Source organism: Pan paniscus, chromosome 2 (genome assembly GCF_029289425.2).
Source record: "Pan paniscus chromosome 2, NHGRI_mPanPan1-v2.0_pri, whole genome shotgun sequence".
In the NCBI taxonomy this organism is placed as follows: domain Eukaryota; kingdom Metazoa; phylum Chordata; class Mammalia; order Primates; family Hominidae; genus Pan; species Pan paniscus.
The window spans coordinates 75938790-75963084 of record NC_085926.1 but is presented as its reverse complement, the minus strand read 5'-3'; the positions used below and the strand labels follow the sequence as shown (position 1 = coordinate 75963084).

General features: G+C 37.9%; 1 long non-coding RNA gene across 1 annotated transcript in view; it reads left to right on the top strand.

Annotated features, from left to right (window-relative positions):
- The window catches only part of LOC134730005 (uncharacterized), a 98177-nt gene extending 74749 nt beyond the window's left edge, over window positions 1-23428 (top strand). Inside the window, exons 2-3 of the long non-coding RNA XR_010111587.1 lie at window positions 18295-18445; window positions 21828-23428. This is a non-coding gene — a long non-coding RNA (uncharacterized LOC134730005). The remainder of the gene's footprint in view (window positions 1-18294; window positions 18446-21827) is intronic.
- The last annotated feature ends 867 nt before the right edge of the window (window positions 23429-24295 follow it).

Genomic DNA, 24295 nt, shown 5'->3' with positions numbered 1-24295 from the left:
CAGGTGCCATACATGCCTCTTTAATAGTTCCATGTCGATTGATTTTCTGGGCTACACTTCCCAGCATTCAAATTGCTAAATGCATATAAATTACTACTGAATATTTATAACCTGGATTTGTGCTTTTGAGTGACCTTATCTATAGTTATGTGTTTCAGTGATCTAACTTGGAGTGGACTCCAAACTTCGATAAAGTAAAGACCCTGCTTATTCCTTGAGTACTGCTACACTGACAACTGATTTAGTGAATGCCACTGTGAAAATAATAAACCTCTTGGTGAATATGTTTAGACATGTCTTGTAACCTGTACATATCTTAACCAGGGATGTTACTTGGTCTTTCTATGTACAGGAGTGTGTGGAGATAGAAAAACATACAGGATTGTAATTGTTGCCTGTGAGACTAATAGAAAATTCAAGCTAGTGAAGTATGTTTATGCATGGCACACTTCTCACCAGCAATTTTAGGAAGTTCTACCCACAACCCATATGTCTTTTGATATGTGGGTTACCTTGGAGAGAGAAAAAGAAACTCTGAACACAAGCATGAAATACGTTAGAATTTTATCTAGAGTTGGACTTCTCCCAAAGCTTTTGTATAAACTTGCTTGAGGAGCAACTGTTGTCCACTGGTACCTTCACTGTACAATCCACACACAACCAAACTTCGCAACTGGAGACCTAAATTTGCACTTTGTTTGGTAAAGTTGAATGAAAAATGTTGTCTTTTAAGCTTATGCTCTCTTATGAAAGCTGTTATTAGATTAATTTTAGTCCAAGATATGCCAGTTAGGAAACAACTTCCAATTTAATTTCACCAGCCCCCTGTGGGTGGACTAATTAGTCATACATCACACTTACTGTGGTGGTGAAATGCCTCAAAGGAAGGTCTCCAGAGTGTTGCTCTACCTAGAAGGACATGAATGAAGAGACATAAAAATCATTCATTAAGAAGGAAGAAGATTTTCCTTGCCTAGATTTTCACTTGTAGGATCCAATTAATTTTATCACTTAATATTTTGTCGTGCTGGGCATTCATTTTACAAATTTGTAAGGTCAGTAGAAATGGAAACTTTCGGAAATTGAACTGTAAATGTTCTGTAGATGTTGACGGAAATAGCTATTTGGAGCTGTGCTTTTGCCAACTAGACACTCTGAGAAAATCTGTGAGAGGATATTTTCCAGAAGTCATTGAACCCACTAAAAATCAAGTTTATTGCTTTTACCATAAATATAAATAATTTATTTATTATCAACCACTTTCAATATTCTAATAAGTAACCTTTATTATTTCATTGGCATGATCTACATAGACACATGATTTATCTTCTTTTGCGATACATTCAGAAAATTTGCTGCCTGGAAAAGCCATGTTTTGAAATTACCACCTGTTTGATGATTTTCTTTTTTATACTTTAAGTTTTAGGGTACATGTGCACAACGTGCAGTTTAGTTACATATGTATACATGCGCCATGTTGGTGTGCTGCACCCATTAACTCGTCATTTGGCATTAGGTATATCTCCTAATGCTATCCCTCCCCCCTCCCCCCACCCCACAACAGTCCCCAGTGTGTGATGTTCCCCTTCCTGTGTCCATGTGTTCTCATTGTTCAATTCCCACCTATGAGTGAGAACATGCGGTGTTTCATTTCCACTTAAGTATCTATCTCTATTTGTCTTTTATTTTCACTTCCATCCTAGCTGTATCCCTTGTCTCCTTCGTGTGTCTTGGGATAAGTGCCCTATAACATTATATATTTCTGGAAACCCTTCAGTATAAAGTTATTACATGTAAAAAAAAGTGTGTTTCAGCAAACTTTTTGTTCACAGATTATCTTTGCCTACTTGCCTATTAGACAATTTTTGTAGGCTCCATATGCTATTAATTTATATTCACTTTTAGAAGAATTTTCATCAAAAGCAAACGTCTTATGTCAATTTATTATATGCTATTTGTATTTCTATGTATATATACACATAGAGCCACATGCATATATGTAACTCCGGAGGCCTGCCTGGACTGTTTAATAACTGTATTGAACAAGAGCAAGAAAAAGCTGTTCAAATTTCAAACAACAAGTTGAACTGAAGAGCTCACATCTTTCAATAAAATAGACACTAGCAGCCTTTAAAAATTAAACATTTCTACTGTTTTAAAAAATTATAGCCATCATAGTATGAGGAAAAAATGTAATAATCCTTTTTAATTCTTGCCATTTTATTAACCACAGGGTCCTTACGCCCTAACTTCATTGGTACCCCTTTCAGATTAAACAGAACACTTAATTTAAAATTCTGATAAATAAATTAATTACACCTTTTACTTGAGGTACTCTTTCACCTTTCAAGAAATATTTTGAGAATTCATTAGCTAAATATTGCTATAATGCAGGCTAGTAATAAATGGAAATAATGAGTTCATTGTAAAGTTTAAATTAATGATGGTATAATCTGGAATTTTTGTTAACCTAGAATACATAATTAGCTCTAGAGGTGAAATGAAAGACAAAATCACTTCACATATTAGTAAAAAACAAATAATATAACTTTATAAGCTACTGCTGTTCTTTTGCTATTAAGAACCAATGACATCTGTAATTAGGGAACATTATGGAAAGGTTAAAGATGAGAATACATGCAGTCTATCTACAGGAAACCTAAACTGTTTAGGTTAATGAAATGTCTGCGAAAGTCATATTAATTAGCAGGTTCACAGGAAACTAACATTTATTGTATAAATTCCATGGTAAAATGTATTAGGGCTCCATGCACACAACTGTGCACCATCTACGTTACCACACAGTGCTTACTTCTGTCCGTCTTTATTCATTTCTCTCCTAATGGTCAGTATGTTATTACATAGTTCTAAAAATCTTCTATGAGGCAGAAATGTCATTTAATGATATAGCTTTGAAAATAATGAAAAACAGTAGAAACTTTCTATTTTTTTATGAAGCAGAATTGTTGAATTTTCAAAGTTTCATTTATGTAATGTTACAAGATGACAAATATATTTCTTTAATTCCCTCTTGTTATTTTTGTCTAACATCAACCAAAGCCATTTCTTTCATTTGAAGGTGAAAACTGCTCATCAAAATCCAGTTTAAGCTGAGAAACAACCAAATTTTGCACGAGAAATTATACACCGCATAAGTATAAAACAGGACCAGAGACAATAGTGGATTAGCAATTTTTAAAAAGACAAAAGCAGGTTATCATCAAATCAATTGTTACCAACACACCAATTCCACCTCTAGGCCAGAAAATTAGCCACTTACCCTCAGGAAAACAATGATTGAAGACAAAGTTCACCAGTGAAAGTTGGTTATTTTTTTTTCCACCCTTGCATCAACTAAAATGATATCTACAGTTCCTCTTAACACTTTTCTTACTTTCAAATATGTGGGTATGCTTAATTAGCTGAGGCCATGTTTCATATGCACATCTGGCTACAAGGGAAACTGGGAATGTGAGCCCTGATCCTAATGTTTGTAGAGTATTTAGAAATTTGAGAATTCCCTCCAAATAAAGAGTTTTTTAAAACACTGTTAGACAAAAAGTTTGAATTACAAAATGTGGTGGTAGCTCATGTCTAACTCAAATGCAGGGAAAAAAACTATAAACTCTAAAAAAAATTAAATGCACATTTGATGGTAATGAGAAACAGAAAACAGGCAGAAATACTAGAATATTCAACCACTGATGAAGTATTTGACCATTGAATAAAGAAAATTGCAATGATTTAAATTTGCATCAATGCAACTTCACACCTGATGACACTCCCTGGTCTGTGCAAAATTAGATGTCTACGAGTAAAGCGATGAGTTTTACTAGCTTGAGGATAAGAGCACAGAGTTCCAGGCTGACAGAAAAGAAGAACTGGGAAATCTGTGTGACATGGGAGGAAATCTCACACAACTGAAAGTCACAGAGGAGAATGTCACAGAGTAAAAATCTAAAATCAGCACTTAAACTTCATTCAGATATATGATGGCTGCTACATTTCACATTCATAAAAAGAGACTCCATAGAATCCAGCAGAAAACAACAGCTAAATTGCTAGTACAGAGCAGAGATTTCAACCATTGCACATAGCTCAGGAGTGAAAGTTTGGTGTTTGACTACAGAAAGAAGACTAATGTTAGAAAAGAGTCAGTCTTCAAAGGAAAATAAAAGAACCTATCTCTACAAAATATCATCCACATAATCTAACATATAATTTAACCTGCCTAGACATAGAACCAGGAAAATATGACGCATAAGAAAAAAAGTAAACAATGGATTAAGACATTGAAATGGTCCACATGCTGGGATTAGAAGATAAGAAATGTAAAATAAGCTATTATAAGCATATTCAAGGATTTAAGGAATAGATGATCATAAGAGGGAATATATGGAGAATCTCAACAGAGAAGTAAAAGTGATAAACAAATAATAGGACAAATTTTAGAACTGAGAGACAGAATATCTTATATAAAAATGTCATTGTATGCATATACCAGTAAATTAAAGATGGCAGAAAAAACTATCAGTGCACTTAAAAACAGATCAAGAACAATTTCCCAATACAGTTAAAAATACAGAGGAAGAAAAACAATAAAAATAGGGCCAGTCTAGAACTAATATAATTGGAGTCCTAGAAAGAGTAGAGAAGAACAAAATGAGACAGAAAAAGCTATTTGAAAAAGTAAAGACAAAAAGTTTTCCTAACTGTCAGCATATATCAACTTACAGGTTTAAGAAACTCAAAGAACAGAATAAAAATAAAGACAACCAAATGTAGACATACCATAGTCAAACCACTGGGCTAAAAAAGAGTAAATCTTGAAAGTAGCTAAAGGGAGGGAGAAAATAATTTACATACATGGAAACAAATAGATGACCTGTCATCAGAAATGACAGTTTAAAAAGCAATCAAACTACATCTTCAAAATAAAAAAAAACCTGTCAACTCCAAATTCTATAACTAGAAAAAGTCATTGTCGAGAAAATAAAGATTTATTCAGATAAAAGAAAGCTTCGAATATTTGTCATTAGCAGACCCAAATACAAGAAATGCAAACGGAAATGTTTTAGGCTAAAGAAAGATAACAACAGATGGAAATTAGGACCTACAGGAAGCAAGGAGAAGCTCTAGGAATGCCAAGTGCATAAACATGAAAAACTAAGGCTTTTTTCTTTTAGTTTTATAACAACTGATGGTTTAAATAAAAAATTAAGTGTACTATTGATAATGTATGTGGAGTAAAATATTCTAAGTTAATAGCTCTGACAGAAGACTAAACACAACAATTTTGCTGCAACATTTCTTCATGTTACATGAAAACGTTGACTATTAACACACTAAGTGGACTGTGATAGGCCCAGGATGCTTATTATAATCCCTAGAGAACCACCACATTATATGAAGATATTCTTCTAAAATGCCAATAAAGGAATTAAAATGGAACACTGAATGTTGTTCAGTTGATATAAAAAGGCATGAAAGAAAGAACAGAGGAGCAAAAAATGATGGAACAAATAGAACATAAGAGCAAAATAGGCCGGGTGCAGTGGCTCACGCCTGTAATCCCAGCACTTTGGGAGGCCGAGGCGGGTGGATCACAAGGTCAGGAGATCGAGACCATCCTGGCTAACACGGTGAAACCCCGTCTCTACTAAAAATACAAAAAATTAGCCGGGCGTGGTGGCAGCGCCTGTGGTCCCAGCTACCTATGAGGCTGAGGCAGGAGAATGGCGGGAACCCGGGAGGCGGAGCTTGCAGTGAGCCGAGATGGCGCCACTGCACTCCAGCCTGGGCGACAGAGCGAGACTCCGTCTCAAAAAAAAAAAAAAAAAAAAAAAAAAAAAAAAAAAGTACCTATAAGAGATGCATGCCAAATATTATGGTATAGATAAGTTGAGAGTAAAATAATTTCCAAGTATACCATGGAAACAACAAACACAAGAAATCTTATGTGGCTATGTTAATATAAGAAAACGTAGACCTCCAAACAAGCAATATTACAACAGAAAGCTATTTCATAATGATAAAATGTCAAGTAATTATGAAGACATAATGCTATATTGCTAACTGATAGAATAATTAAAGAAAGTTAAGATAAAATAATTTTGACAACAGCTTGACCTAATCGATATTGACCAACACGATAGAATATATGTTCTATTATGCTACACATGAAACATTTATCAATAGACTATAGACCACAAAATATCTCTCAAGAAGTTTCAAAACACTGTAATCATAGTAAGTATGCTTTCTGACCATAATGAAAATGAGTTGAAATGGGTAAAAACAAGCTATCCAGGAAAGTCCACACTATTGGAGGATTTAAATACACCTTAAAATGCTCTTTAGCTCAAGGAAGAAATCATAAGAAACACCTTAAAATACATTGAACTGAAGACAAATAAAAATATACTATATCAAAATGTGTGGGATAAAGTTAAGCAGACCCAAAGTAAATTTTTTGTATAAATGCTTATTCTAAAATCTTGACAAGTGAACTAATTTTCTACCTTAAAAAGAAAATCTAAAACAAGAGAGCAAATTAAGTCCAAAACAAGTAGAAGAAAGGAAATAAAACAGAAATTAGAAATCAATGAGACAGAAAACAGACACAGGAGAAAGTTAACATGGCCAAAAGTTAGTTCTGTGAGAAAGAAAGAAAACTCAAATTACAAATATCAGGGATTAATGAGATTGTACATTTGTAGACACAAGAGACATTAACTAGATAATGGAATATTGTGAAACATTTTATACCAATTTTCATTACTTGGATGAAAGGGTGAATTCCTTGAAAAAAAAAAACATAAAAAAATTCACAAGATTAAATGGAACTTTTGAAGTAATTGACATTTATTAAAGTAATTAAATTAATTGTCAAATACCTGCACATACAAACATAAAACTAAAGAAAATAAAAAAATAAGCAAACTCCAGATCCAAAGAGTTTTGCTGGTGAATTCTTTCAAATGTTTAAAAAAAAAAATTTTTAATTATTTAAGAAATAAAGAAGGGGGAAATTCCAAACTTGTTTTATGAGTCAGAATCCTGACACCAAAACTACAAAACACAGGAATGCAAAATTGATTTCAACTTAAAGAGCTATCACCATTCTAATCTGTGATTCTAATGAATTTGGCTATCTTAGATACTTTATACAAGTGGAATCATATGGCTTGTCCTTCTGTGACTGATTTACTTTACTTAGCATTACTGTCCTCTAGGTTCATCCATGTTGCATATTGCCGGGCTTTCTTGTTTTAAAGCTGAATAATATTCCGTTGTATGAATATACCACATTATCTTTATCTATTCATCTGCCAATAGACATTAAACTTATTTCCACATTTTGATTAGTGTAAATAATGCTACAATGAGCCTGAGAATCATCCCAATTTCAATTCTTTCAGATAAATAACCTGAAGTGAGATTGCTAGATCATATGGCAGTTCTATTTTCTTAATTTTTTTGAGGAACCACCATACTGTTTTCCATAGAGGCTGCACAGTTTTACATTCCCAGAAACACTGCACAAGTGTTCCAATTTCTCCCCATTGTTAACACTAGTTATCTTTTTCTAAGACCATTCTAACAGGTTTGAGGCAATATCTCTTTGTGGTTTTGATTTGCATTTCCCTGATGATTAGTGATGTTAAGCATTTTTTCCAGGTACCTGTTGGTCATTTGGATATATTCTTTGGAGAAATATCTATTGCTGATTAAAAAAAAAAAAAACTCTCAGCAAGCTAAAAAAAGAAATTTTTTCAAAGGGATGGAAAGCATCCACAACAAAACATATAAACAATATTACATTTAAGGGTGAAAGCGTAAATGTTTAAACCACATAGATTAGGACAAGAAAAGGATGTGTGTGTTCATCACCTCTATTCAACATTGTACTGGTGATCCTAGATTTTGAGTATAAATATTTAGGGGACAACTATTGTCACTGAAGCCCAAAAAGAAAAAGGTTGATTAGGTTGTATATAATCTAATTCTACTTGCTTTGGGCTTAATTTTAGAGAAATTAAGTTGCTTAATTTAAGCAAAAGTCGCTTAAATTAAATTAAATTAAGCAACTTAATTTAATTTCTCTAAAATTACAGCTTGTATGAACTCTAGAATTTATTGGGCACCTCCTAGGACATAAACACTGGAATTTGGTGAGAGACATCAAACAGGAAAGAGCCTGCCTCTGACATAAATTCAACACAAGGAGGGGGACACATGTTATGAGACTGACCTGCCTTCTTCATCTCATAAAAGGGGTTCTTGTTGCTGGTAACACAGATTAAAACTATTTCAATTACATTCAAGATAAAAGGATTAGCAATGGTATGTAAGATGAAAAAATCACCCCGCAGAAAGACAAAAGTCTCACAAAAGGATATTTAAACTAGCCAACACTTTGAAATTCAGGCAGAGTTCATGTTTTCTGGGTGAACTAAAGTAGCAAGAACAAAGTAGAGGCTCCAATTCTAGGAAAAATGGGCCCTAATACGGTTTACCATCCAGAAACTCAAGAAATCCAGACAGAAGGACGCAGTCTCCTCATTCAAGGCAGTAGCAATACCTGGATCCCCAAAGCCAGGAACTCATAAACACAAATTTGTTTGAGGAAGAAGCTTGCCCACCAGAAGATGTAGGTTATTACAAGGTAGAATGTGATAGAGAAAATGAGCATGGGACTGGAAATAAAAGGAGGTAGCCCCATGATTACAACTAGAATATATCTGTCAGAGATGGTGCAGAAATAAGACTGAAGAGAGAGCACCTTAAACCCCACGTGCCTTACCCCAGGACTAATCCTGGACACAGGCTGGAAAGCATAGCCTACAGGTGGTGAGGGAGGAGGAGGGGGCTCAGCTGTGAGAAGAAGGAAATACAGCTGAAAACAAGATACGGGTCTTGAAATCACACAGAGGTTTTGGGCCTTTGTTGCTGTCTGCCAGCAGCTGCCAGTAGTTCTCACATTTTGGCTGGCATCAAAATCACCTGGGGCAGTGGTGGGGAAGCGAGGGAGTGTTGTAAAACCACAAGTGACCAGGCAAAAAACACCTGTATGTTTTCCAATTCAGTAAGTACAGAAATCTTAATTGGAACAAGGTGGAGGTCACACGTTGATAGTGCTGTGGACTGCTCCAGGGACATAAGCGTGATCTTTAGAGAGGTGGCTCTAATCAGTTGAGGGCAACCATTGGACAGAGAGAGGTCCAGACCAACCGTACACAGAGACATCATACAATTACACTTGAGCAGCCTCTCCAAATAACATGTCTCTTAGTGAAACCTGGGAGGTTGAAAATTAAAAACATAAAATCCAGTGGCATTTATGCATCCTAGGGACTTACATTTGTCTGGTTCTTCCAACTTGCCTTTGCTTGGTTAGAATTTTGGGTAGATAAGAGGTGGATTTACATGTGCTAGTGTGAGAAATTTGATACACTCATTTAGACATCGACCTACTATCTTGATGTTTGAAAGCTACAACCCAAAGAAATTTGTCTTTTTACATAAAACAAATTCAGCCCTTGCCTTCCTTATAGATTACATCTTCCACTAGCAGTAATAAAAAAGTAACAATATGCATAAGTCAAAGTATCTTCTTAGATCCTCTGTTTTATTAGTTAGTTGTGTGAATTAAAGTAACTGTCTCAAAATTTCAAGGAATGCCTGAGAAGCAATTCATGTTCAAAGGCTGCCCTCTTGTGACAATGTGTTGTATGTTTTACCGTAAAAGTAATTTTACCTTATAACCTCTACAATCCAATTCATAACAGTATGAAAAGGAAATAAAACCTTACATAATTTTGAATTTTAAAAAGTACCTTGTTTATATGGCTCCTTTAGATAATGAATAGTTAATTTGGTAAATATTCCAGTGAGTTGCAGGTTTGAATCTACATCACTTAACTAGCTTAATGGATGTATTTCTAAACCTATACAACCCACTCCTCTGCTTTTCAAAAATTAAAGTTAGCTGTAGATTGAGATATCAGTGACACAGTTTATTGAACATAACTTAGATTGTCATCTACATTACTGTAACTACAAATGCCATCCTCAGATCGAAGAATCAGTTTTATCAGTAAACATCTCTAATTGAACTATAAATGGTGTATGTCTTCTGTCTTTTACAAGCTTTTGGTCTAACACAGGGGATATATGATGTAAAAATTACAAAGGAAGGCCGCGCGCGGTGGCTCACGCCTGTAATCCCAGCACTTTGGGAGTCCGAGGCGGGCGGATCACAAGGTCAGGAGATAGAGATCATCCTGGCTAACACGGTGAATCCCCATCTCTACTAAAAATACAAAAATTAGCTGGGTGTGGTGGCACAGGCCTGTAGTACCAGCTACTCAGGAGGCTGAGGCAGGAGAATCGCTTGAACCCAAGATGCGGAGGTTACAGTGAGCCGAGATGGCACCACTGCACTCCAGCCTGGTGGCAGAACAGGACACCATCTCAAAAACAAACAAACAAACAAATAAATAAATAATAAAATAGCAGTGACTATAATGTTTTGTGATGTTAAACTTTGAGAGCTTTTTTTTTCTTTTCCCAAGTCCCTTTCCCAGTTCCAGGAGTAGTTACTCTAAGCTCACTGATGTGAAGGAATAGAAAGAAAAGGTTTGGTGGAAAAAAAATAATAACCTGCTATCATTTCTGTCTTTTGTTTTTAAAAGCTTGAGGATTTGGGAGAATTTGGAAAGACTGTGGAGTAAGTGCAAAGAAGGAATTCGCTAACAAAAATATGTATGGTAAAATGAGTTTTTTCCAGGTTAGAAAATATCCACTCCCTACACCCCTACATTCCTTTCCCATGGTTAAGAGGAAAAAGCAAAGGCCTCTTGGTGAGCAGTGGTGAGCAGTTTCTTAGAAATATTCTAGAAGGCATAGTCATCTTTAAAAAAAAATAGCTACAAGGATATGTCTAAGCAGAAGAGACCATGGGCCAAATTACGAGTAGATTTTTGCATTCCAAACTGGTAAAGAAGCAGCAGGAAGCCAGTGGGCCTAAACAGGCCACAATGAAATGGACAAGGAAGAGGCCAGCAGCAGCTTGTGGGGACAAGACGTCAAGCCCCAAATGTTAAACCCACCATCCATCCTCCACATTCTGGCTCTGTTTAACAAGGCTGTGGTCTGGCACTAGATGCCACCTCAGTGACTAAAGCATAATTCCCCGTCTCCTAGGAGTGTTGACAGCTGACTCCTGGCAACAATACTCACAGCACAGTAAAGTTCCTTCATCCAAGTTCATGTGCCTTCTCAAGGCATCCCACATCCGAGAACTGCTTGGTACAGAAATATAATGGCCTGGCTTGCGTGCTCCAATTTGAGGTCGTTAGGTAAACTCACCAAGATCCCTGTAGAGTGGGCTGCGGCCATGATAGTGATTGCATTCCAGCCGACTCCTGCTCTGCCCAATCCTATTGCTTTCACTCTCCCACAGGTGTTGGGAATATCCATTTCAACTTCCTTGCATGCAAATCTCCATCTCGGAGTCAGCTTCCTAGGACTCCTGACTGGTGACATCTCTATCACTATCACAGTACTTAGAACGGAGCATCTTAAAATGATTTAAGGCTAACTGCCCTAACAGCACAGACAGATGGTGGCTTAAAATAGAATTTAAGCGGATTTTAAAAAAACATGAAAAAAGTTGACATTGCACGCTCATATGAGCTTATGGATCAAACCGTGCATATGATTTCTAAGATCCCTCATGCAGTATATATTTGCACTGTTTATAAATGACATCCCCTTAAATTGAATTCAGTGCAATTTAAAACAGTAATTTGTGGGAAAAATTAGGTACGCAGATAGTCTGGACTCTAGAGAGGCACACATCATTTGGAGAATAATAGTGAACTGGCTGGTCTATGAGGGAAGAAAACAGAGTGAACATAGACTATTAGTGAACAAGGATATTTTCCCATATATATTCAAATTAAGGTGAATTTCTTTACAGAATTATGCCTTACAAAGAAAAAGTATTTCCCTATATTTGAATCCTCACAAGTTTTCCTACGATGAGTGCTTTTGTGATTATTTTGAATAGCAAAGTAATATTTAAGGAAACTCTTGCCCTGAATGTACTTTAATTTATGTCAATTGATGTTGCATATAGAGATCATCAGAGTCAAGCTACAAGAAAAGGAGGAACATAACTTAGCAAAGACTTAGAGGATTAGTCTTAATAGTGTGAAATCAAAATTTCAAGTGAGGGAATAAATGCAGCTTTAATGATTACGTAAATGAAGTTTAACTGTAGCAGGATCTACAAGAAATTGGCAACCTTTGGCTTCAGTAACAGAAACTCAGGCTGTATGCCCTTCAGTGCTTTTGGATTCTGCATCATATTGAGAGAGACTCCTTTAAACAAGCAATAGGAAACTTCCTGTGACAACATAATAAATTCAAAAAGTTCTGTAACTCAGACAATTTAGATAGAAGTGAGGACTTTGGCCTAGACAGCCCTGTTCACCCTAAAGATGGATTAAACAATGAAAAAGATATTGATATCAAAAATTCAATCAGGAATTTGATTAAAGCATTTCATTAAATGTGATAATTTCTTAGTATATTATCTTACATATGCAATATTCATGTGTAACAAATTAAATACAAGTAAACATTTGACTATATTATCTGCAGCATAATTTACATATCAATTTACATATTGGGTTTTGCTCACATGAAAACTTGGATCTTCTCAATAAGAAAATCTGTGAAATCTTTAATTCCTCATCCCCAGGAATGTAAATAAGTCAATATAAATACTGTAAGTCAGTGATTTTTTCCTAGAAAGACAGTAAAAATTTTACAAAAATACTTTAGACCCCTTCTCATTGTAAACCTAAATAACAAACAGAGAAAGGCTCTTTAAAGGAAAAAGACACATCTTAGGGAGGAGGGCATTTCAATGGGAATATGCATGACAAAGTAAACTATGTAGATTCAAATGGTAAAGGAAGACAAGGTCTTTAAAAGAAAAACGATCAACCTGGAAGTATGGGGGAGTAGAAAAAAATAAATAAAGGAAAAATGAAGAGGCTTATATAATTATTTTGATACAGTTGTCTTTGACTATAAAGATAAACAACAAGGTCGATGTCAGTTGAAGGTTGGGCAGGCAGTTGCTGGATAGATGTCCTCACAGAAGTATATTTTGTGTAAGGTTGCTATGGCCTGTGTGCAAGGTTGTCGTTTTTGTGGTATTTTGTGATAGTTTTTGTTATCAGGCCTAGAAGCATGAGAACCCTCTCTTAAGGCCTTCTCTGAATCTATTTGTGCAGGTTTTTTCTTTTCTTTTTAAACATTAGTGACAGTTTTGATTCTGATAACTTTCATATCATGATCCCTAATTTCAAAAAAAAATTAAATGTGTAACTTATTTATGATGTATTTGATAGGCTTGGATTTGTGAATCACCCCTACTATCTATAGTGGTAGATATATCTGAGCCTGCTTACACAGGACTTCCATCAGATTTTCTCTTCAGTGGAATTGGAAGAGGGGGTTTTGGAGAAGGGGATGAAGGAATTGTGCTGCATCAGAAGTCCCCACATAACAGCACAGGGACTTTTTCTGTGCTCTTGCCAGGCCGTTGTATTAGGCTGATGCAAAAGTAATTTTGGTTTTGTCATTGAAAGTAATGAGACCATCTGACTTACAATGTCTGTGCCATGACCAGCTCCTAATAGCCTCCAAGGACAGCTCTACCCTGACATATACTGTCCTGAAACCACGTCTGCTTTGTAACTCCTGAGTAGCTGCCACCATGACCAATGCCTTCTCATCTTTACTCTACATGCAGGTAACATTTATAATTATATCTCTGTGTATTCACAGAACAATTAGTACATGTAGGACTTCTACAAAATTTCCCTAGCTGATTTTGGTGTTCTGGTGTCCTGGCAGCTCTAGCCGTGAAGGGATGATGCTTTATCAGCATTTCTGTTGAGTTTTTGCTTTTTCTCAGAAACCGATTCCACTTTTCCCACATAGGTTTGACAATTTATTTGAACTCATTTATTCTAAACCCATTATTTTTTGTCTATTATTTAATAGGGAGGGGGGTGAGGGATAAAAGATTACAAATAGGGTGCAGTGTACACTGCTAGGGTGGTGGATGCACCAAAATCTCACAAATCACCACTAAAGAACTTACTCATGAAACCAAATACCACCGTACCCCAATAACCTATGGAAAATAAAATAAAATAAAATAAAAAAGAGTCGGAAGAAAAGAAAATAATCACTGTACTTACCATGACACTTACAAATGATGACTAGTATTATTTGTGTCACCTAATAATATTATTATTTTTTCTTTATGCTACAAACTAGCTCTGCTATTACAATCACTACTATTTGAAGTGTTACTAAATTAAATTAAATTTATTGTATCCTTCTGGACTCAGAAGTGGGGGTAAATGCTAAGACAATTTCAGAATATGATCACATATTGAAAGCATATTATATGGGGACAATATGATTTTAAAAAAATAGAAATTGGTAGATAAACAATTTTTGGGTCTCTTTAACTTCTGCACATTTTGCAAGTATGGATGCTGACTATCTTGTTCCAAATGATTGTTTTCAAGCATGTTTGTATGGAAAACAGCCTTGGAATAGAAAACTAGTACCTCCTTCTGGACAAAGGAAAAGTTTATTTACTGTCTAGTATAATGCAGATAATTTCTCCCTCTGGGGAAGGGTACAGCCAAGTGAACTTCCCATAATACAAGTTGGGGTTTCTTGAGCTTGGGTTTTTCTCCCACAGTGTAATGTGCAGGTGCCGCTTGGCTCTTTTTGTGTTACCCTGGGAAAGCTGATGGCTGTAGGTGCATGTGTTTATTTTGGGGTTCTCTATTCTGTTTCATTGGTCTTTGTGTCTGTTTTCATATCAGTACCATGCTACTTTGTCTACTGTGGCCTTAGAGTATAGTATGAAGTCAAGTAATGTGATGTCTCCAGCTTTGTTTTTTTTTGCTTAGGTTTCCTTTGGTTGTCTGGGCTCTTTAAAAATCCATATGAAATTTAGAATAGTTTTTTTCTAATTCTGTAAAAAATGACATTGGTTGTTTGATAGGAATAGTGTTGAATGTGTAGATTGCTTTTGGCAGTATAAGCCATTTTAACAATATTGATCTTTCTAATCCGTGAGCATGGAATGGTTTTCCATTTGTTTTGTCATCTATGATTTCTTTCTGCAGTGTTTTGTAGTTCTCCTCTTAGATATCCTTTACCTCCTTGGTTAGACATATTCTTGCTTTATTTTATTTTATTTTATTTTATTCTATTTTGGGGGTTGCTATTGTAAACAGGATTGCATTCTTGATTTACCTCTCAGTTTAAACATTTTTGCTGTATGGAAATGCTACTTCTTTTTGTATGTTGATTTTTTTTAATCCTGAAACTTTGCTGAAGTTGTTTATCAGTTCTAGGAGCCTTTTGGCACAGTCTTTATGGTTTTCTAGGTGTAGAATCATATCATCAGTGAAGAGAGATAATTTGATTTCATTTCCTATTTGGATGCCTTTTATCTCTTTCTCTTGCCTGATTGCTCTGGCTAGGACTTGTTGAACAGGAGTGGTGAGAACAGGCATCCCTATTTTATTCCTGTTCTTAAGGGGAATGTGTTGGGAGAAAAGCTGAGTGTTGGGAGAGAAGCTGAGGCAGGGCCATATGTTTCTCATTCACTTGATACACCGTTTCCTTTCAACCTCCACATCCTCACCACCTGTTTCTTTGTTTGAGCGCCAATAAATAGCATGGGCTCCCAGAGCTTGGGGACTTCGCAGACTCCACACTTGTGATGGTCCCCTGGTCCCACTTTCTCTCTCAAACTGTCTTTTTCTCATTCCTTTGACTCTACTGGACTTTGTCACCCCCACAACCTAGTGTTGGGTCTGATCACCCCAACATTCCGGGTGCCCAACATGGGGTGACAAAGACCCCGGTGAAGGAAGGCTAGAGCATGTGAAAGCAGAGGACACATCATCAAAAGACACCTGGGGACATCTAAAAGAAGCTCGGCGGAAAAGCTGAGTGCTCAGAAGAACCAGGGTAACAATGAGACAAAGTGAAAGCAGACATTCTACTTGTTTAAATTTCTTAAGGCATTTATTACAAAGATGGGAGTGAAAGTTAGTACTTTGTTAGAATTTGTTATCACTCTTTAGTACAGTAAAGCAGTTTTGCCCATGGTTTCCAGAACAAAGGACTATGAAGTTGGATGAATGGGAGAGAATTGGAAGAGATTTTTAAAAGGCATATAAAGATGGAGCAGAAATTCCAGTTTCTGTATGGTCAGTGTGGGCGCTAATAAAGGCAGCCCTTGAGCCACTTCAAACGGATCATGAGGCAGATTCAGATGAGGAAGAGGAGGATGAGTGTAAAAAACTAACTTCAAATTCTGAGTGTGAGGAACAGCTACCGCAGGAGATTAAAGAAAAGAAAGAAAAACTTTAAAAAGTATGTTTTACTAGCCCGTTGGCTCCACCTGCTGAATTAAGTGAATGGCCACCTCCTCTCTCTCCCCTAAATGGGTGAGAAAATAAATTAGCTGAAAAACTTACTGCTCCTGTAGTTGCAACATTAAAACCTGGAGCAATTGGTGGTGCTATACAAAATTCTATTCAAAAAGCTAAAGCCAAGGGAGACCTTGAAGCATGGCAATTTCCCGTTACTATAATCCAGCAAGTAGCACAGAATATAGCTAATTAGGCTGCTTTTTCTTTTAAGGTACTAAAGAATTTAAGCAAGCCATTAGTCAATATGGACTGAACTCTCTTTTTGTGCAAGCTTTATTAAAAATGGCTCTTGATAATAGATTAATACCATATAATTAGGATACTTTGACAAAACCTGTTCTCACTCCAGCTCAGTACTTGCAGTTTAAAACTTGGTAGGCTGATGAAGCTCAAACTCAGTCAAAAGAAAACACACAAGTGCAGCCACTTGTGCCTGTTTTCTTTTATCAGTTAATATGAGTTGGCCCTAACTGGGGTTGTTTAGAGAATCAAGCAGTAATGGAAGATGTTGCCATTGTTCAGCTGTGCTTCATGTGCTTACAGGCATAGAAAAGGATAAATGTTACAGGGAAAAGTGCCCTTATTTCAGTTCTGTCTGACAAGGACCTAAAGAACCATATATTAATTTTATTGCTCGGCTCCAAGAGGCTGTGTATAAAGCCATAAATGATAAAAACAGCTCAGGATGTTGTAATACAGCTGCTTGCATACCAACAATGCTAATGCAGAGTGTCAAACTGCTATTAGACCCCTGAGAGAGAAGGCTCATTTAATGAAATATATTAAGGCTTGTGATGGCATTGGAGGTAACTTACATAAGGCTACTCTTTTAGCTCAGGCTATGGCTAGATTAAGAGTAAGAAAAAATGTGCTTCATTTCTCAGGCTCTTGCCTTAATTGTGGGCAAATTGGACACAAGAAAGGAATGTAGAAAGGAACTCAAAAGACAAAAACTACTACCATCAATCAACAGAAAAGTCCCAATGTATGTCCCTGTGTAAGAAAGGCAATCACTAGGCAAGTCCGTGTCATTCTAAATTTGGCAAAGATGGACAACCTCTTTCAGGAAATAGGAAGGGGGCCTGCCTCGAGCCCCTCAACAAACCGAGGCATACCCATCACAGCCACTGCCCTTACAAATGTGCAACAATTGTCCCCCACCTCAGCAAGCAGTGCTGCTGTAGACCTCTACAGCACAATTCCCATCTCCTTACTTCTTGGGGAGCCACCAAAGAAGGTCCCCGCAGGAGTTAGGCGATGCTTACCCTGAGGAACTGTTGGGAACAAGCCCCTCCAAATCTGGCCATAAACTGGCCCCAATATGGGCCATAAACAAAATCTCTGCAGCACTGTGTCATGTTCATGATGGCCATAACTCCCACGCTGGAAGGTTGTGGGTTTACTGGAAGGAGGGCAAGGAACACCTGGCCCACCCAGGGTGGAAAACCGCTTAAAGACATTCTTAAGACACAATAGCATGAGTGATCTGTGCCTTAAGGACATGCTCCTGCTGCAGTTAACTAGCCCAATCTATTCCTTTAATTCAGCCCACCCCTTCGTTTCCCATAAGGGTTATTTTTAGTTAATTGAATATCTATAGAAACAGTGCTAATGACTGGCTTGCTGTTAATAAATATGTGGGTAAATCTCTGGGGCTCTCAGCTCTGAAGGCTGTGAGACCCCTGATTTCCCACTTCACACCTCTATATTTCTGTGTATGTGTCTTTAATTCCTCTAGTGCTGCTGGGTTAGAGTCTCCCCAACCTGGTCTTGGCAAGTGGTGCCCATTCATGGGGGCTTGAATACAGCTTGAAGGATCGCCAGAGCAATGGTTGGAGAATGTGGAACTAGCTGGAGGACACCCAAGTACTCTTAAAGCAATCCCCATGGTGAGTAAGAAGGGGAGCTCAGAAGCATCAGAGTAACAATGGGACAAGTGTGGGCTGTGGTTCATTCTACCTTGGAACTTTTTCACACTGATGAGGAGGAGGAAGGAGAGTATAACAAAGTAACAGTAGAGGTTACAGACCAGGTTTATTTGCCACCTAAAGCTAAAGCAGCAAAGGAGGGAGAGGTTCATCCCTACCCTTCTGTACCCCCTCATTATTATTTTGAAGAAAATGACCCTCCAGATCTTTCTTTTCTGGAGGACACTGGGTGAAAAGTAGTTGCCCTGGTGACTGTTCAAGAAGTGCCTTGAGCAACCACTCTTAGTTCTATTCGGGCAGGAATTCAGCAAGCTAGACAAGAGTGGGATTTAGAGGCTTGGCTGTTCCCTGTAGAATAGAATAGAATAGAATAGAATAGAATAGAATAGAATAGAATAGAATAGAATAGAATAGAATAGAATAGAATAGAATTAGAATAGAATAGAATAGAATAGAATAGAATAGAATAGATTAGAATAGAATAGAATAGAATAGAATAGAATAGAATAGAATAGAATAGAATAGAATAGAATTAGAATAGAGTAGAATGGAATAGAATAGAATGATCTGTTAGACCCCCAGATCAACAGGGAAATATTATAGCTACATTTGAGCCTTTTCCTTTTAAATTACTCAAAAAATTTAAACAAGCCATAAATCAATATGGACCAGGTTCTCCTTTTGTAATGGGACTGTTAAAGAATGTTGCTGTTTCCAGTTGGATGATTCCTACTGACTGGGACGCTCTTACTTGAGCTTGTCTAACTCCTGCTCTGTTCTTACAATTTAAAACTTGGTGGGCAGATGAAGCTTCCATTCAGGCTGCTTGCAATGCCTGGGCCTAACCTCAAATTAATATAACTGCAGACCAACTTTTGGGGGTTGGTGGCTGGGCTGGTTTGGATGCACAACTGGTCAGGCAGGATGATGCCCTAGAACAGCTTAGAGGAACGTGCATTAGAGCTTGGGAAAAAAATCACTTCAGGTGGGGAACAATACCCTTCCTTTAGTGCTATAAAACAGGGACCAAGAGAACCACACGTGCATTTTATAGCTTGGTTACATGAGTCTCTTAAAAAGATGATCACAGATTTGGCTGCTCAGGATATAGTGTTGCAGTAATTAGCTTTCAACAATGCTAATCCCGATTGCCAGGCTGCTCTGTGACCTATCAGAGGGAAAGCACATTCAGTTGATTATTTCAAGGCCTGTGATGGTATCAGAGGTAATCTGCATAAAGCTACTTTGTTGGCACAGGCGATGGCAGGACTGAGAGTGGATAAAGGAAATACTCCATTTCCTGGAGCTAGTTTTAACTGTGGGAAGCATGGTCATACTAAAAAGAATATAGAAAAAATCAGTGAGTCAGGCCACCAGATAAGGGAAAAAAGAAAACTGCTGATCCTGAAATATGTCCAAAATGTAAAAAAGGAAAACATTGGGCTAATCAGTGTCACTCTAAGTTTGATAAAGAAGGGAACCTGATTTCGGGAAACTCCCTGAGGGGCCCATCCCAGGCCCTGTTCTAAACCAGGGCATTTCCAGCTCAGGCCATTCCCTCACCCCCATACATTGTCTGTCCCCCGCCACAGCCCATAGTGCCACAGTAGATTTATGTTGCACAAAAGCTGTGAGCCTTCTGCCTGGGGAACCCCTGCAAAAGGTCCCAACAGCAGTCTGTGGACCATTGCCAGCAGGGACAATAGGATTACTTTTAGGAAGGTCTAGTTTAAGTTTAAAAGGGGTACAAATACACACTGGAGTCATTGATTCAGATTACAATGAGGAAATTCAAATTGTTATATCTACTTCTGTTCCCTGGAAAGCAGAGCCAGGAGTGCGCATAGCACAATCAGCTCCTGATTGTGCCGTATGTGGGGATGGGAAAAAGTGAAATTAAATGAACAGGAGGATTTGGAAGCACAAATAAAAAAGGGAAAGCAGCTTATTGGGTAAATCCAATTACTGATAAACATCCTACCTGTGAAATAACTATCCAGGGAAAGAACTTTAAAGGTTTGGTAGATACTATTTTTTTGGTAGAAGCAGACATTTCAATCATTTCTCTACAGCACTGGCCGTCCACGTGGCCAATTCAACCCACTCAATTTAACATAGTCGAAGTTGGTAAAGCCCCAGAAATATATCAAAGTAGCTATATTTTGTATTGTGAAGGGCCCGACAGACAACCTGGGACTTTTCAATGAATTATAACCTCTGTACCTATAAATTTATAGGGGAGAGATTTATTACAACAACGCGGAGCACAAGCTCTCATTCCGTAACAATAATACGGCCCTCAAAGTCAACATATGATGCACAAAATGGGGCATGTCCCTGGTTTGGGAGTAGAAAAAAATTTGCAAAGTTTGAAAGAACTGCTTCAAGTGGAAAGACAAAGTTCCTGCCAAAGATTAGGATATCACTTTTGATGGTGGCCATTGTTAAGCCTCCAGAACCTATACCTTTAAAATGGTTAACAGATAAGCCAACTTGGATAGAATAATGGCTGCTAAGCAAAGAGAAACTGGAGGCTTTAGAGAAATTAGTTACTGAACAATTAGAAAATGGGCACGTAGCTCCAACATTTTCCCCTTGGAATTCTCCAGTTTTTGTAATTAAAAAAAAATCAGGTAAATGGAGAATGTTAATTGACTTAAGAGCCATCAATTCAGTTATACAACCTATGGGAGTGTAACAGCCAGGATTGCCTTCTCCTACTATAATTCCAAAAAATTGTCCTTTAATAGTCATAGATTTAAAAGACTGTTTCTTTACTACCCTTTTAGCTGAGCAAGACTGAACGGTTTGCATTTACAATTCCTGCAGTAAACAACCTGCAGCCTGCTAAGCATTTTCATTGTTTCACAGATGGGTCTAGTAATGGTAAAGCTTCTTATTCTGGATCAAAAGGTAAAGTTTTCCAGACACCGTATACTTCAGCTCAAAAAGTGGAGCTTATAGCTGTAATTGAGGTATTGACTGCTTTTGATATGCCTATTAATGTGATTTCTGATTCTTCATACATGGTTCATTCCACACAGCTAATTGAAAATGCTCAGTTATGATTTCATACAGATGAACAACTAATAATAAAAACAAAAAAGGGGGAGACAGAGGGATTATGGGACAGCCCATACACAATTGAATCTAGCATTATTAACTTTCAATTTTTTGAGCCTGCCCAAAGGCCAGATGTTATCAGCAGCTGAACAGCATCTACAGAAAACAGCTGCAAAGACAGAAGCAGAACAACTGGTTTGGTGGAGAGATCTAATAACAAAAAGTTGGGAAATAGGTAAAATAATAACTTGGCATTGAGGTTATGCTTGTGTTTCTCCAGGACCGAATCAACAGCTGATTTAGATACCATCAAGACACCTGAAACTTTATCATGAGCCAGATGCCGAGAAAGAGATTAAAAGCACAATCATCATTGAAATTACAGAGCTTCTGGCTGGGCGCGGTGGCTCACACCTGTAATCCCAGCACTCTGGGAGGCCAAGGTGGGTGGATCATAAGGTCAGGAGATCGAGACCATCCTGGCTAACATGGTGAAACCCCATCTCTACTAAAAATACAAAAAATTAACTGGGCAAGGTGGCGGGTGCCTATAGTCCCAGCTACTCAGGAGGCTGAGGCAGGAGAATGGCATGCACCCGGCAGGTAAAACTTCAGGTTTTGCCAAGAATAACACTGTAAATGTAACAAAGCTTCCGTGCTTGTTAGTGAACACCAACTCAGCCACTCTCCTGTATTCGCACATCAGGATGAAATGAAAAGAACAAGCAGGCCAGGCGCGGTGGCTCATGCCTATAATCCCAACACTTTGGGGGGCTTAGACGGGTGGATCACCTGAGGTTGGGAGTTTGAGACCAGCCTGACCAACATGGAGAAACCCCGTCTCTACTAAAAATACAAACTTAGCCAGGCATGGTAGCACATGCCTGTAATCCCAGCTACTTGGGAGGCTGAGGCAGGATAAGTGCTTAAACCCGAGAGGTGGAGGTTGCGGTGAGGCGATATTGCACCACTGCACTCCAGCCTGGGCAACAAGAGTGAAACTCCGTCTCAAAAAAATAAAAATAAAAAAATAAAAAAAGACCCCCAACCTTGTCTAGACTGTGGGGTTTCAGTTTCACCCCAGGGGGGTCCTGGTTGGGTTAGAACCCTGAATCTGGTTTGAGTTTGAATCCTAAAGAATAAAGGGAATAAAGGCTGCAGCCACTGAGATACTCAATCTGGTCTGGTTCTGGCTTTTGTGTGTCTATCTGTATTTTTGGTCTAAAATATTTGGCTCAACAGAGGTTAAAGGCTTTGATGGTCTCAGCAAAAGGCTTGTGCGACCTCTAGTTTATCTGTGTGCTCAATTGGAACAAAGAGACTCCATAAACTAGAAAAACCTAAAAAAAATGGCAGATGTGAAAAATTGAGAGCCAACTCCTCTTTGTTGTTCTGTCCACCTCCCTCTCTCACTCCTCCTTCTGCCTTTGCTGTGGTCCCATGGTGTTTCTCTCTTTCTGGGGACCTGAGATTCAGTGCAGGAATGAAGTCCACGATTTTAAAAAGTCTTCATGTCTGCTTTTTAACTCTGCCTGCTTTGCTGAGCTCTTATAATGAGAAATAAACCATTCAGAACAGAAACGACAGGGCATCAGAAAATCAACTTCAGGCAGTGCTCCAGCAAGTATCTCCCTAGAGGGGAAGGGCTTACTAAAGGAGATTTAATGTTGAAAAGGCCAAAATGAGAAGCTCTAACCTTAAGCTTGCTAGGTTTTCTGGGACTCGAGCTGGCTATATATTATGGACCATTCTAGTCACACACACACACACAAACACACACACACACACACACATTTTTTTGAGACAGAGTCTTGCTCTGTTTCCCGGGCTGGAGTGCAGTGGTGCGATCTTGGCTCACTGCAACCTCCACTTCCCAGGTTCAAGTGATTCTCCTGTCTCAGCCTCCTGAGTAGCTGCGATTACAGGTGTGCGCCACCATGCCCGTCTAATTTTTGTGGTTTTAGTAGAGATGAAGTTTCACTATGTTGGTCAGGCTGGTCTCAAACTCCTGATCTCAGGAGATCCAACCGCCTTGGCCTCCCAAACTGCTGGGATTACAGACGTGAGCCACTGCACCCAGCCTATGTATATATATATATATATATATATATATATATATATATATATATATACTTTTTTTTTCTTTTTGACACAGAGTCTTGCTCTGTTGCCCAGGCTGGAGTACGGTGGCACAATCTCAGCTCACTGCAACCTCCACCTCCCAGGTTTGAGCAATTCTCCTGCCTCAGCCTCCTGAATAGCTGGGATTACAGGTGCACACCACCACACCCAGTTAATTTTTGTATTTTCAGTAGAGATGGGGTTTTGTCATGTTGGCCAGGCTGGTCTCGAACTCCTGGCCTCAAGTGATCCACCTGCCTCAGCCTCCCAAAGTGTTGGGATTACAGGCACGAGCCACTGCGCCTGGCCTATAGTGCACACTTTAAACCTGATGGTCAAATTACATGAAAGAAAATTCAGAACTCAAATAGTTACTATTTTTAAAAACCCTAAAATGAAAAAATCTCAGCTCTTTTGCCTATTTTTTTCCCCTGCCTACTTTGAATCTGATTACTTGTCTACTGGTGTTGAGATGAAACTTACTGTCTGTGGTGTTACCAATTCAAGGTTACTTGGCTGAAGAAAAACAAAAGAATGAAACAATTCTTTATTTTTTTCTCTTTTTGACACAAGGTCTCTCTCTAAGGCCTCATTCTGTTCCCCAGGCTGGAGTGCAGTAGTGGGATC